Source organism: Hyla sarda, unplaced genomic scaffold, assembly GCF_029499605.1.
Source record: "Hyla sarda isolate aHylSar1 unplaced genomic scaffold, aHylSar1.hap1 scaffold_750, whole genome shotgun sequence".
NCBI lineage: Eukaryota > Metazoa > Chordata > Amphibia > Anura > Hylidae > Hyla > Hyla sarda.
Window position 1 is genome coordinate 137,136 of NW_026610774.1, and position 15,053 is coordinate 152,188.

General features: G+C 46.6%; 6 non-coding genes and 1 pseudogene across 6 annotated transcripts; all 7 read right to left on the reverse strand.

Moving 5' to 3' along the window:
* Window positions 1-1,789: 1,789 nt before the first annotated feature.
* Window positions 1,790-1,980, reverse strand: LOC130345404 (U2 spliceosomal RNA). Its single transcript, XR_008884127.1, has one exon. It is a non-coding gene; the product is annotated as a U2 spliceosomal RNA (small nuclear RNA).
* A 2,062-nt stretch (window positions 1,981-4,042) lies between these two features.
* LOC130345405 (U2 spliceosomal RNA) lies at window positions 4,043-4,233 on the reverse strand. The gene has a single exon (XR_008884129.1). It is a non-coding gene; the product is annotated as a U2 spliceosomal RNA (small nuclear RNA).
* A 2,082-nt stretch (window positions 4,234-6,315) lies between these two features.
* On the reverse strand, window positions 6,316-6,506 carry LOC130345325 (U2 spliceosomal RNA). Its single transcript, XR_008884055.1, has one exon. It is a non-coding gene; the product is annotated as a U2 spliceosomal RNA (small nuclear RNA).
* A 2,070-nt stretch (window positions 6,507-8,576) lies between these two features.
* Window positions 8,577-8,767, reverse strand: LOC130345326 (U2 spliceosomal RNA). The gene has a single exon (XR_008884056.1). It is a non-coding gene; the product is annotated as a U2 spliceosomal RNA (small nuclear RNA).
* A 2,103-nt stretch (window positions 8,768-10,870) lies between these two features.
* LOC130345327 (U2 spliceosomal RNA) lies at window positions 10,871-11,061 on the reverse strand. The gene has a single exon (XR_008884058.1). It is a non-coding gene; the product is annotated as a U2 spliceosomal RNA (small nuclear RNA).
* A 2,088-nt stretch (window positions 11,062-13,149) lies between these two features.
* On the reverse strand, window positions 13,150-13,333 carry LOC130345348 (U2 spliceosomal RNA). Its single transcript, XR_008884076.1, has one exon. It is a non-coding gene; the product is annotated as a U2 spliceosomal RNA (small nuclear RNA).
* Window positions 13,334-14,027: 694 nt separating this feature from the next.
* Window positions 14,028-14,187, reverse strand: LOC130345351 (U2 spliceosomal RNA; annotated as a pseudogene).
* Between the last annotated feature and the right edge of the window lie 866 nt (window positions 14,188-15,053).

Here is a 15,053-nt window from a genome sequence, read left to right on the forward strand (position 1 = left end):
CACACACACAAGCACACACCTACCTTTGTTGCCTGCAGATGCCTCCTTGGCTGTCCCCAAACGGTATCAAACCAACACCCACGGGAAGCTGTAAGCATAGAGGACATGCCTGCACCCCATTGGACTTACCTGTGTGGGTTAAATCCGGGTTATTTGACAACCTATGGCGGTGATGGTTCTGCTCAGGCAGAGCAGTGCTGATGCTCCTCATAAAGCTGTCGCTGCTGTGAAGGTTCTAGGTGACATCACAAATCCCTATGGTTACATACACAACAAAGCTGGGTTGTTGTTGTTTACACTCTGCAAGGCCTGTGGAAGTGAGTGACATCATAGCACTGTAGTTCTGAGGGTTCAAGATGGATGCAACAATCTCCTGTTGCTTCTATGAAGGCCGTAATAGACGACATCACCAAACAGCTCCATAGTCACATACACAGCAAAGGAGAGATGTTGTTTACACCTAGTGATGTCAGTGGTATTGAGTGACATCACAGCACAGTGCTAAGGCTCCTGGGCCTGGACACAGCAGCGGCTGCAATATCTCAACGGAGAATACGTTTATATCTATGTGTGTGTGTGCGCATATATATATATATATATATATATATATATATATATATATATATTTCTCCGCCGAAATCACTTTTAAACCCATTTCCACCTTTTTTTCCCTTCTCTTCCTCTTACTTTTTTTTCACGTTTTTTTACGTTTTTCTCCTTTTCGCCTCTTTTCTGGGCGTATTATTCTTCTTTTTCTTCTTTTTTTTCGTCTAATGCATACCCCATCAGTGCAGCAATGCTTATTCAATACCGCCAGCAGATGGAGACACTGGGGGATAATTTTCTAAGGATTTATACTGATTTTTCCTGTCTGAATTTGTCGCACAGAAAGTTGCAGGCCAAATATGTGTGACATTTCTGCGACTTTAGCTTCTAGAGCATTTTTACAACATTATACATAGGTGCTGAATACATAAAAAGAGACTGTTCAGCGACAGACAAGTCGCATCGGCTGAAAGTAGGCCAGAATGTCAGTCCATGTTGGAGCAGGTTTAGATACAGTCTAAAGTATAGATCTCAAAGTCTGTGCACAGAATTTAGCAAGGGCCTCGCACCTTCTGATGCATCAGGTAGGTGCACAATAGCATAGCCTAACCCTCTGTACTTTGGTCTATATTGATGCGGGACATAGACAGCCAGCTGATGACCAATCCATTAGTGCAATGGATGGCTGGAAGCATTTGTCTTTGCCTTTGCAATACCACAGAAGCAATGCATGGTCAATGTACAGCAATGACACACCTGTGTGAACAGCCAGGAGACCCCCCCCCCCCCCCCATGTTATGTTACATAGTTACATAGTTAGTACGGTCGAAAAAAGACATATGTCCATCAAGTTCAACCAGGGAATTAAGGGGTAGGGGTGTGGCGCGATATTGGGGAAGGGATGAGATTTTATATTTCTTCATAAGCATTAATCTTATTTTGTCAATTAGGAACATTCAGCACCCACCCGCTATCAAGGCAGCTGCCTATCATGTCATGCCCTACCTGCACAGGTGTGCTGGCTACTCAAATGATCCAATTAAGGAGACCATTTAGTCAGGAGCAGCAGAAGTCCTGTGCCTGGACGCTCCAACAGCGGCCAGACACAAGCAGAAGCAGCAGAAGCAGCAGCACCACCTTTTGTTTTTTGGCTGCAGCAGCAAGGCCCACAGGGCTGGCTAGCTGGCTAGCCAGCAAGCAGGTAGCAATGAAAGTAGGAATCTTTCTTTTTAACCCTGTAAGGGGGTGGTGCACTGTACCCGAAGATACTGCCATATCGGGTCAATGCATAGGGCGACGGAAGCAAGCTTCGAAATCGGCCCCCGTTCTCAAAAATCCATTTAATATATGGTCCCCAGATAGGGGACGTATCAGATATTAAACTGATAAGAACAGATACTACACTTGATCTTAGCCAAAAGGCCGAGAAGCGATAACCGTGAAAGGGGCGGGCCCAACAAGGTCCCCTTCATGGGCACTATCACTGCTTGCTGTCAGGGAGGCTGCCAGACAATTTTCCATGCACACTCTGGGCTGGGGGGCAGTCAACCACCAGTACACACAGCAGAACCTAAACCCATACCATTATTGCTAAGCAGCAAGACAGGGGCCCATTGCACTCCCACGGGGCCTTTTTAAATGCAATCCATAACCCGGATTTGCCAGGAACCCTTCTTACTCCTCCTACTTGCATGTGACACTGGGCTTAGGATCTGCATAGGAAACACACACACAAGCACACACCTACCTTTGTTGCCTGCAGATGCCTCCTTGGCTGTCCCCAAACGGTATCAAACCAACACCCACGGGAAGCTGTAAGCATAGAGGACATGCCTGCACCCCATTGGACTTACCTGTGTGGGTTAAATCCGGGTTATTTGACAACCTATGGCGGTGATGGTTCTGCTCAGGCAGAGCAGTGCTGATGCTCCTCATAAAGCTGTCGCTGCTGTGAAGGTTCTAGGTGACATCACAAATCCCTATGGTTACATACACAACAAAGCTGGGTTGTTGTTGTTTACACTCTGCAAGGCCTGTGGAAGTGAGTGACATCATAGCACTGTAGTTCTGAGGGTTCTAGATGGATGCAACAATCTCCTGTTGCTTCTATGAAGGCCATAATAGACGACATCACCAAACAGCTCCATAGTCACATACACAGCAAAGGAGAGATGTTGTTTACACCTAGTGATGTCAGTGGTATTGAGTGACATCACAGCACAGTGCTAAGGCTCCTGGGCCTGGACACAGCAGCGGCTGCAATATCTCAACGGAGAATACGTTTATATATATGTGTGTGTGTGCGCGTATATATATATATATATATATTTCTCCGCCAAAATCACTTTTAAACCCATTTCCACCTTTTTTTCCCTTCTCTTCCTCTTACTTTTTTTTCACGTTTTTTTACGTTTTTCTCCTTTTCGCCTCTTTTCTGGGCGTATTATTCTTCTTTTTCTTCTTTTTTTTCGTCTAATGCATACCCCATCAGTGCAGCAATGCTTATTCAATACCGCCAGCAGATGGAGACACTGGGGGATAATTTTCTAAGGATTTATACTGATTTTTCCTGTCTGAATTTGTCGCACAGAAAGTTGCAGGCCAAATATGTGTGACATTTCTGCGACTTTAGCTTCTAGAGCATTTTTACAACATTATACATAGGTGCTGAATACATAAAAAGCGACTGTTCAGCGACAGACAAGTCGCATCGGCTGAAAGTAGGCCAGAATGTCAGTCCATGTTGGAGCAGGTTTAGATACAGTCTAAAGTATAGATCTCAAAGTCTGTGCACAGAATTTAGCAAGGGCCTCGCACCTTCTGATGCATCAGGTAGGTGCACAATAGCATAGCCTAACCCTCTGTACTTTGGTCTATATTGATGCGGGACATAGACAGCCAGCTGATGACCAATCCATTAGTGCAATGGATGGCTGGAAGCATTTGTCTTTGCCTTTGCAATACCACAGAAGCAATGCATGGTCAATGTACAGCAATGACACACCTGTGTGAACAGCCAGGAGACCCCCCCCCCCCCCCATGTTATGTTACATAGTTACATAGTTAGTACGGTCGAAAAAAGACATATGTCCATCAAGTTCAACCAGGGAATTAAGGGGTAGGGGTGTGGCGCGATATTGGGGAAGGGATGAGATTTTATATTTCTTCATAAGCATTAATCTTATTTTGTCAATTAGGAACATTCAGCACCCACCCGCTATCAAGGCAGCTGCCTATCATGTCATGCCCTACCTGCACAGGTGTGCTGGCTACTCAAATGATCCAATTAAGGAGGCCATTTAGTCAGCAGCAGCAGAAGTCCTGTGCCTGGACGCTCCAACAGCGGCCAGACACAAGCAGAAGCAGCAGAAGCAGCAGCAGCAGCACCACCTTTTGTTTTTTGGCTGCAGCAGCAAGGCCCACAGGGCTGGCTAGCTGGCTAGCCAGCAAGCAGGTAGCAATGAAAGTAGGAATCTTTCTTTTTAACCCTGTAAGGGGGTGGTGCACTGTACCCGAAGATACTGCCATATCGGGTCAATGCATAGGGCGACGGAAGCAAGCTTCGAAATCGGCCCCCGTTCTCAAAAATCCATTTAATATATGGTCCCCAGATAGGGGACGTATCAGATATTAAACTGATAAGAACAGATACTACACTTGATCTTAGCCAAAAGGCCGAGAAGCGATAACCGTGAAAGGGGCGGGCCCAACAAGGTCCCCTTCATGGGCACTATCACTGCTTGCTGTCAGGGAGGCTGCCAGACAATTTTCCATGCACACTCTGGGCTGGGGGGCAGTCAACCACCAGTACACACAGCAGAACCTAAACCCATACCATTATTGCTAAGCAGCAAGACAGGGGCCCATTGCACTCCCACAGGGCCTTTTTAAATGCAATCCATAACCCGGATTTGCCAGGAACCCTTCTTACTCCTCCTACTTGCATGTGACACTGGGCTTAGGATCTGCATAGGAAACACACACACAAGCACACACCTACCTTTGTTGCCTGCAGATGCCTCCTTGGCTGTCCCCAAACGGTATCAAACCAACACCCACGGGAAGCTGTAAGCATAGAGGACATGCCTGCACCCCATTGGACTTACCTGTGTGGGTTAAATCCGGGTTATTTGACAACCTATGGCGGTGATGGTTCTGCTCAGGCAGAGCAGTGCTGATGCTCCTCATAAAGCTGTCGCTGCTGTGTGAAGGTTCTAGGTGACATCACAAATCCCTATGGTTACATACACAACAAAGCTGGGTTGTTGTTGTTTACACTCTGCAAGGCCTGTGGAAGTGAGTGACATCATAGCACTGTAGTTCTGAGGGTTCTAGATGGATGCAACAATCTCCTGTTGCTTCTATGAAGGCCATAATAGACGACATCACCAAACAGCTCCATAGTCACATACACAGCAAAGGAGAGATGTTGTTTACACCTAGTGATGTCAGTGGTATTGAGTGACATCACAGCACAGTGCTAAGGCTCCTGGGCCTGGACACAGCAGCGGCTGCAATATCTCAACGGAGAATACGTTTATATATATGTGTGTGTGTGCGCGTATATATATATATATATATATATATATATATATATATATTTCTCCGCCGAAATCACTTTTAAACCCATTTCCACCTTTTTTTCCCTTCTCTTCCTCTTACTTTTTTTTCACGTTTTTTTACGTTTTTCTCCTTTTCGCCTCTTTTCTGGGCGTATTATTCTTCTTTTTCTTCTTTTTTTTCGTCTAATGCATACCCCATCAGTGCAGCAATGCTTATTCAATACCGCCAGCAGATGGAGACACTGGGGGATAATTTTCTAAGGATTTATACTGATTTTTCCTGTCTGAATTTGTCGCACAGAAAGTTGCAGGCCAAATATGTGTGACATTTCTGCGACTTTAGCTTCTAGAGCATTTTTACAACATTATACATAGGTGCTGAATACATAAAAAGCGACTGTTCAGCGACAGACAAGTCGCATCGGCTGAAAGTAGGCCAGAATGTCAGTCCATGTTGGAGCAGGTTTAGATACAGTCTAAAGTATAGATCTCAAAGTCTGTGCACAGAATTTAGCAAGGGCCTCGCACCTTCTGATGCATCAGGTAGGTGCACAATAGCATAGCCTAACCCTCTGTACTTTGGTCTATATTGATGCGGGACATAGACAGCCAGCTGATGACCAATCCATTAGTGCAATGGATGGCTGGAAGCATTTGTCTTTGCCTTTGCAATACCACAGAAGCAATGCATGGTCAATGTACAGCAATGACACACCTGTGTGAACAGCCAGGAGACCCCCCCCCCCCCCCATGTTATGTTACATAGTTACATAGTTAGTACGGTCGAAAAAAGACATATGTCCATCAAGTTCAACCAGGGAATTAAGGGGTAGGGGTGTGGCGCGATATTGGGGAAGGGATGAGATTTTATATTTCTTCATAAGCATTAATCTTATTTTGTCAATTAGGAACATTCAGCACCCACCCGCTATCAAGGCAGCTGCCTATCATGTCATGCCCTACCTGCACAGGTGTGCTGGCTACTCAAATGATCCAATTAAGGAGGCCATTTAGTCAGCAGCAGCAGAAGTCCTGTGCCTGGACGCTCCAACAGCGGCCAGACACAAGCAGAAGCAGCAGAAGCAGCAGCAGCAGCACCACCTTTTGTTTTTTGGCTGCAGCAGCAAGGCCCACAGGGCTGGCTAGCTGGCTAGCCAGCAAGCAGGTAGCAATGAAAGTAGGAATCTTTCTTTTTAACCCTGTAAGGGGGTGGTGCACTGTACCCGAAGATACTGCCATATCGGGTCAATGCATAGGGCGACGGAAGCAAGCTTCGAAATCGGCCCCCGTTCTCAAAAATCCATTTAATATATGGTCCCCAGATAGGGGACGTATCAGATATTAAACTGATAAGAACAGATACTACACTTGATCTTAGCCAAAAGGCCGAGAAGCGATAACCGTGAAAGGGGCGGGCCCAACAAGGTCCCCTTCATGGGCACTATCACTGCTTGCTGTCAGGGAGGCTGCCAGACAATTTTCCATGCACACTCTGGGCTGGGGGGCAGTCAACCACCAGTACACACAGCAGAACCTAAACCCATACCATTATTGCTAAGCAGCAAGACAGGGGCCCATTGCACTCCCACGGGGCCTTTTTAAATGCAATCCATAACCCGGATTTGCCAGGAACCCTTCTTACTCCTCCTACTTGCATGTGACACTGGGCTTAGGATCTGCATAGGAAACACACACACAAGCACACACCTACCTTTGTCCTGCAGATGCCTCCTTGGCTGTCCCCAAACGGTATCAAACCAACACCCACGGGAAGCTGTAAGCATAGAGGACATGCCTGCACCCCATTGGACTTACCTGTGTGGGTTAAATCCGGGTTATTTGACAACCTATGGCGGTGATGGTTCTGCTCAGGCAGAGCAGTGCTGATGCTCCTCATAAAGCTGTCGCTGCTGTGAAGGTTCTAGGTGACATCACAAATCCCTATGGTTACATACACAACAAAGCTGGGTTGTTGTTGTTTACACTCTGCAAGGCCTGTGGAAGTGAGTGACATCATAGCACTGTAGTTCTGAGGGTTCTAGATGGATGCAACAATCTCCTGTTGCTTCTATGAAGGCCATAATAGACGACATCACCAAACAGCTCCATAGTCACATACACAGCAAAGGAGAGATGTTGTTTACACCTAGTGATGTCAGTGGTATTGAGTGACATCACAGCACAGTGCTAAGGCTCCTGGGCCTGGACACAGCAGCGGCTGCAATATCTCAACGGAGAATACGTTTATATATATGTGTGTGTGTGCGCGTATATATATATATATATATATATATATATATTTCTCCGCCGAAATCACTTTTAAACCCATTTCCACCTTTTTTTCCCTTCTCTTCCTCTTACTTTTTTTTCACGTTTTTTTACGTTTTTCTCCTTTTCGCCTCTTTTCTGGGCGTATTATTCTTCTTTTTCTTCTTTTTTTTCGTCTAATGCATACCCCATCAGTGCAGCAATGCTTATTCAATACCGCCAGCAGATGGAGACACTGGGGGATAATTTTCTAAGGATTTATACTGATTTTTCCTGTCTGAATTTGTCGCACAGAAAGTTGCAGGCCAAATATGTGTGACATTTCTGCGACTTTAGCTTCTAGAGCATTTTTACAACATTATACATAGGTGCTGAATACATAAAAAGCGACTGTTCAGCGACAGACAAGTCGCATCGGCTGAAAGTAGGCCAGAATGTCAGTCCATGTTGGAGCAGGTTTAGATACAGTCTAAAGTATAGATCTCAAAGTCTGTGCACAGAATTTAGCAAGGGCCTCGCACCTTCTGATGCATCAGGTAGGTGCACAATAGCATAGCCTAACCCTCTGTACTTTGGTCTATATTGATGCGGGACATAGACAGCCAGCTGATGACCAATCCATTAGTGCAATGGATGGCTGGAAGCATTTGTCTTTGCCTTTGCAATACCACAGAAGCAATGCATGGTCAATGTACAGCAATGACACACCTGTGTGAACAGCCAGGAGACCCCCCCCCCCCCCCATGTTATGTTACATAGTTACATAGTTAGTACGGTCGAAAAAAGACATATGTCCATCAAGTTCAACCAGGGAATTAAGGGGTAGGGGTGTGGCGCGATATTGGGGAAGGGATGAGATTTTATATTTCTTCATAAGCATTAATCTTATTTTGTCAATTAGGAACATTCAGCACCCACCCGCTATCAAGGCAGCTGCCTATCATGTCATGCCCTACCTGCACAGGTGTGCTGGCTACTCAAATGATCCAATTAAGGAGGCCATTTAGTCAGCAGCAGCAGAAGTCCTGTGCCTGGACGCTCCAACAGCGGCCAGACACAAGCAGAAGCAGCAGAAGCAGCAGCAGCAGCACCACCTTTTGTTTTTTGGCTGCAGCAGCAAGGCCCACAGGGCTGGCTAGCTGGCTAGCCAGCAAGCAGGTAGCAATGAAAGTAGGAATCTTTCTTTTTAACCCTGTAAGGGGGTGGTGCACTGTACCCGAAGATACTGCCATATCGGGTCAATGCATAGGGCGACGGAAGCAAGCTTCGAAATCGGCCCCCGTTCTCAAAAATCCATTTAATATATGGTCCCCAGATAGGGGACGTATCAGATATTAAACTGATAAGAACAGATACTACACTTGATCTTAGCCAAAAGGCCGAGAAGCGATAACCGTGAAAGGGGCGGGCCCAACAAGGTCCCCTTCATGGGCACTATCACTGCTTGCTGTCAGGGAGGCTGCCAGACAATTTTCCATGCACACTCTGGGCTGGGGGGCAGTCAACCACCAGTACACACAGCAGAACCTAAACCCATACCATTATTGCTAAGCAGCAAGACAGGGGCCCATTGCACTCCCACGGGGCCTTTTTAAATGCAATCCATAACCCGGATTTGCCAGGAACCCTTCTTACTCCTCCTACTTGCATGTGACACTGGGCTTAGGATCTGCATAGGAAACACACACACAAGCACACACCTACCTTTGTTGCCTGCAGATGCCTCCTTGGCTGTCCCCAAACGGTATCAAACCAACACCCACGGGAAGCTGTAAGCATAGAGGACATGCCTGCACCCCATTGGACTTACCTGTGTGGGTTAAATCCGGGTTATTTGACAACCTATGGCGGTGATGGTTCTGCTCAGGCAGAGCAGTGCTGATGCTCCTCATAAAGCTGTCGCTGCTGTGAAGGTTCTAGGTGACATCACAAATCCCTATGGTTACATACACAACAAAGCTGGGTTGTTGTTGTTTACACTCTGCAAGGCCTGTGGAAGTGAGTGACATCATAGCACTGTAGTTCTGAGGGTTCTAGATGGATGCAACAATCTCCTGTTGCTTCTATGAAGGCCGTAATAGACGACATCACCAAACAGCTCCATAGTCACATACACAGCAAAGGAGAGATGTTGTTTACACCTAGTGATGTCAGTGGTATTGAGTGACATCACAGCACAGTGCTAAGGCTCCTGGGCCTGGACACAGCAGCGGCTGCAATATCTCAACGGAGAATACGTTTATATATATGTGTGTGTGTGCGCGTATATATATATATATATATATATATATATATATATATATATATATATATTTCTCCGCCGAAATCACTTTTAAACCCATTTCCACCTTTTTTTCCCTTCTCTTCCTCTTGCTTTTTTTTCACGTTTTTTTTACGTTTTTCTCCTTTTCGCCTCTTTTCTGGGCGTATTATTCTTCTTTTTCTTCTTTTTTTTCGTCTAATGCATACCCCATCAGTGCAGCAATGCTTATTCAATACCGCCAGCAGATGGAGACACTGGGGGATAATTTTCTAAGGATTTATACTGATTTTTCCTGTCTGAATTTGTCGCACAGAAAGTTGCAGGCCAAATATGTGTGACATTTCTGCGACTTTAGCTTCTAGAGAATTTTTACAACATTATACATAGGTGCTGAATACATAAAAAGCGACTGTTCAGCGACAGACAAGTCGCATCGGCTGAAAGTAGGCCAGAATGTCAGTCCATGTTGGAGCAGGTTTAGATACAGTCTAAAGTATAGATCTCAAAGTCTGTGCACAGAATTTAGCAAGGGCCTCGCACCTTCTGATGCATCAGGTAGGTGCACAATAGCATAGCCTAACCCTCTGTACTTTGGTCTATATTGATGCGGGACATAGACAGCCAGCTGATGACCAATCCATTAGTGCAATGGATGGCTGGAAGCATTTGTCTTTGCCTTTGCAATACCACAGAAGCAATGCATGGTCAATGTACAGCAATGACACACCTGTGTGAACAGCCAGGAGACCCCCCCCCCCCCCCCCCCCCATGTTATGTTACATAGTTACATAGTTAGTACGGTCGAAAAAAGACATATGTCCATCAAGTTCAACCAGGGAATTAAGGGGTAGGGGTGTGGCGCGATATTGGGGAAGGGATGAGATTTTATATTTCTTCATAAGCATTAATCTTATTTTGTCAATTAGGAACATTCAGCACCCACCCGCTATCAAGGCAGCTGCCTATCATGTCATGCCCTACCTGCACAGGTGTGCTGGCTACTCAAATGATCCAATTAAGGAGGCCATTTAGTCAGCAGCAGCAGAAGTCCTGTGCCTGGACGCTCCAACAGCGGCCAGACACAAGCAGAAGCAGCAGAAGCAGCAGCAGCAGCAGCAGCACCACCTTTTGTTTTTTGGCTGCAGCAGCAAGGCCCACAGGGCTGGCTAGCTGGCTAGCCAGCAAGCAGGTAGCAATGAAAGTAGGAATCTTTCTTTTTAACCCTGTAAGGGGGTGGTGCACTGTACCCGAAGATACTGCCATATCGGGTCAATGCATAGGGCGACGGAAGCAAGCTTCGAAATCGGCCCCCGTTCTCAAAAATCCATTTAATATATGGTCCCCAGATAGGGGACGTATCAGATATTAAACTGATAAGAACAGATACTACACTTGATCTTAGCCAAAAGGCCGAGAAGCGATAACCGTGAAAGGGGCGGGCCCAACAAGGTCCCCTTCATGGGCACTATCACTGCTTGCTGTCAGGGAGGCTGCCAGACAATTTTCCATGCACACTCTGGGCTGGGGGGCAGTCAACCACCAGTACACACAGCAGAACCTAAACCCATACCATTATTGCTAAGCAGCAAGACAGGGGCCCATTGCACTCCCACGGGGCCTTTTTAAATGCAATCCATAACCCGGATTTGCCAGGAACCCTTCTTACTCCTCCTACTTGCATGTGACACTGGGCTTAGGATCTGCATAGGAAACACACACACAAGCACACACCTACCTTTGTTGCCTGCAGATGCCTCCTTGGCTGTCCCCAAACGGTATCAAACCAACACCCACGGGAAGCTGTAAGCATAGAGGACATGCCTGCACCCCATTGGACTTACCTGTGTGGGTTAAATCCGGGTTATTTGACAACCTATGGCGGTGATGGTTCTGCTCAGGCAGAGCAGTGCTGATGCTCCTCATAAAGCTGTCGCTGCTGTGAAGGTTCTAGGTGACATCACAAATCCCTATGGTTACATACACAACAAAGCTGGGTTGTTGTTGTTTACACTCTGCAAGGCCTGTGGAAGTGAGTGACATCATAGCACTGTAGTTCTGAGGGTTCTAGATGGATGCAACAATCTCCTGTTGCTTCTATGAAGGCCATAATAGACGACATCACCAAACAGCTCCATAGTCACATACACAGCAAAGGAGAGATGTTGTTTACACCTAGTGATGTCAGTGGTATTGAGTGACATCACAGCACAGTGCTAAGGCTCCTGGGCCTGGACACAGCAGCGGCTGCAATATCTCAACGGAGAATACGTTTATATATATGTGTGTGTGTGCGCGTATATATATATATATATATATATATATATATATATATATATATTTCTCCGCCGAAATCACTTTTAAACCCATTTCCACCTTTTTTTCCCTTCTCTTCCTCTTACTTTTTTTTCACGTTTTTTTACGTTTTTCTCCTTTTCGCCTCTTTTCTGGGCGTATTATTCTTCTTTTTCTTCTTTTTTTTCGTCTAATGCATACCCCATCAGTGCAGCAATGCTTATTCAATACCGCCAGCAGATGGAGACACTGGGGGATAATTTTCTAAGGATTTATACTGATTTTTCCTGTCTGAATTTGTCGCACAGAAAGTTGCAGGCCAAATATGTGTGACATTTCTGCGACTTTAGCTTCTAGAGCATTTTTACAACATTATACATAGGTGCTGAATACATAAAAAGCGACTGTTCAGCGACAGACAAGTCGCATCGGCTGAAAGTAGGCCAGAATGTCAGTCCATGTTGGAGCAGGTTTAGATACAGTCTAAAGTATAGATCTCAAAGTCTGTGCACAGAATTTAGCAAGGGCCTCGCACCTTCTGATGCATCAGGTAGGTGCACAATAGCATAGCCTAACCCTCTGTACTTTGGTCTATATTGATGCGGGACATAGACAGCCAGCTGATGACCAATCCATTAGTGCAATGGATGGCTGGAAGCATTTGTCTTTGCCTTTGCAATACCACAGAAGCAATGCATGGTCAATGTACAGCAATGACACACCTGTGTGAACAGCCAGGAGACCCCCCCCCCCCCCCCATGTTATGTTACATAGTTACATAGTTAGTACGGTCGAAAAAAGACATATGTCCATCAAGTTCAACCAGGGAATTAAGGGGTAGGGGTGTGGCGCGATATTGGGGAAGGGATGAGATTTTATATTTCTTCATAAGCATTAATCTTATTTTGTCAATTAGGAACATTCAGCACCCACCCGCTATCAAGGCAGCTGCCTATCATGTCATGCCCTACCTGCACAGGTGTGCTGGCTACTCAAATGATCCAATTAAGGAGGCCATTTAGTCAGCAGCAGCAGAAGTCCTGTGCCTGGACGCTCCAACAGCGGCCAGACACAAGCAGAAGCAGCAGCAGCAGAAGCAGCAGCAGCACCACCTTTTGTTTTTTGGCTGCAGCAGCAAGGCCCACAGGGCTGGCTAGCTGGCTAGCCAGCAAGCAGGTAGCAATGAAAGTAGGAATCTTTCTTTTTAACCCTGTAAGGGGGTGGTGCACTGTACCCGAAGATACTGCCATATCGGGTCAATGCATAGGGCGACGGAAGCAAGCTTCGAAATCGGCCCCCGTTCTCAAAAATCCATTTAATATATGGTCCCCAGATAGGGGACGTATCAGATATTAAACTGATAAGAACAGATTTTTTTTTTTTTTTTTTATCTAAAGCCGAGGAACGTGCTTTCGATTCACCCAAAGTGCAAGAAAAAGTGCAAACGTGTTACACTAAAAAAAACGTGCACAAAGGATGCGGTCTATCGCAAGCCCTTCTCCGATAGGAGAGAGGCCCCCCAACAAACCTTACCCTTCGCCTCCGGACCAAAAGGTACCTGCGAGGTTCCAGGTTCGATGTCCCTTTTCGCCGAAGCTACTAGGGGACCACAAATGCTCCCGGCATCCCCCTTGGCGTTAGCCAAGGTATCTGCCCGCAGAGCCGATTACGGTAGGTACCCTGCCAAAGCAGGAGTACCCGGGGTGTTTGCAGGGAGGTGCGGAACCTAATGGCCACACACACCTCCCCTAGACCGCCAGGAGGGACACCCAGAAGGGCTACCGCATCCTGACCAATCCTGTGAACACACAACACGCAAAAAGTGACACAGTGAGACAAAAAAGAAATAAATAAGTGAATGTGTGCAGATATACTGCCCGGACATCCGGCCGGATCTATAAAAATTTCTCTGATCCTAGCCAGAAGGCCGGGAATCAAGAGGTGAGTGCCACAAGGTGAAGAGATTATGGTGCCCGTGCTTCAACTCAGTGAGTCTATTCTCCCAGTGAGTTTCGGCACCTCGGGGTCACCACTCCCCGAGGCACAAAAGTACCTCGGCTCTAGACCCTCTCAGCCTCATGGCGAGACCCGGAGGGAACAGGTCACATCGGGGCAGCCGTCGAGCTGATTCCTCAGAACCAGCCCCGGAAAGCCCTGGTACACCTGCATCCTCCATGCAGCACCCATCCCCACCAGCATGAAAACTGATAAGAACAGATACTACACTTGATCTTAGCCAAAAGGCCGAGAAGCGATAACCGTGAAAGGGGCGGGCCCAACAAGGTCCCCTTCATGGGCACTATCACTGCTTGCTGTCAGGGAGGCTGCCAGACAATTTTCCATGCACACTCTGGGCTGGGGGGCAGTCAACCACCAGTACACACAGCAGAACCTAAACCCATACCATTATTGCTAAGCAGCAAGACAGGGGCCCATTGCACTCCCACGGGGCCTTTTTAAATGCAATCCATAACCCGGATTTGCCAGGAACCCTTCTTACTCCTCCTACTTGCATGTGACACTGGGCTTAGGATCTGCATAGGAAACACACACACAAGCACACACCTACCTTTGTTGCCTGCAGATGCCTCCTTGGCTGTCCCCAAACGGTATCAAACCAACACCCACGGGAAGCTGTAAGCATAGAGGACATGCCTGCACCCCATTGGACTTACCTGTGTGGGTTAAATCCGGGTTATTTGACAACCTATGGCGGTGATGGTTCTGCTCAGGCAGAGCAGTGCTGATGCTCCTCATAAAGCTGTCGCTGCTGTGAAGGTTCTAGGTGACATCACAAATCCCTATGGTTACATACACAACAAAGCTGGGTTGTTGTTGTTTACACTCTGCAAGGCCTGTGGAAGTGAGTGACATCATAGCACTGTAGTTCTGAGGGTTCTAGATGGATGCAACAATCTCCTGTTGCTTCTATGAAGGCCATAATAGACGACATCACCAAACAGCTCCATAGTCACATACACAGCAAAGGAGAGATGTTGTTTACACCTAGTGATGTCAGTGGTATTGAGTGACATCACAGCACAGTGCTAAGGCTCCTGGGCCTGGACACAGCAGCGGCTGCAATATCTCAACGGAGAATACGTTTATATATATGTGTGTGT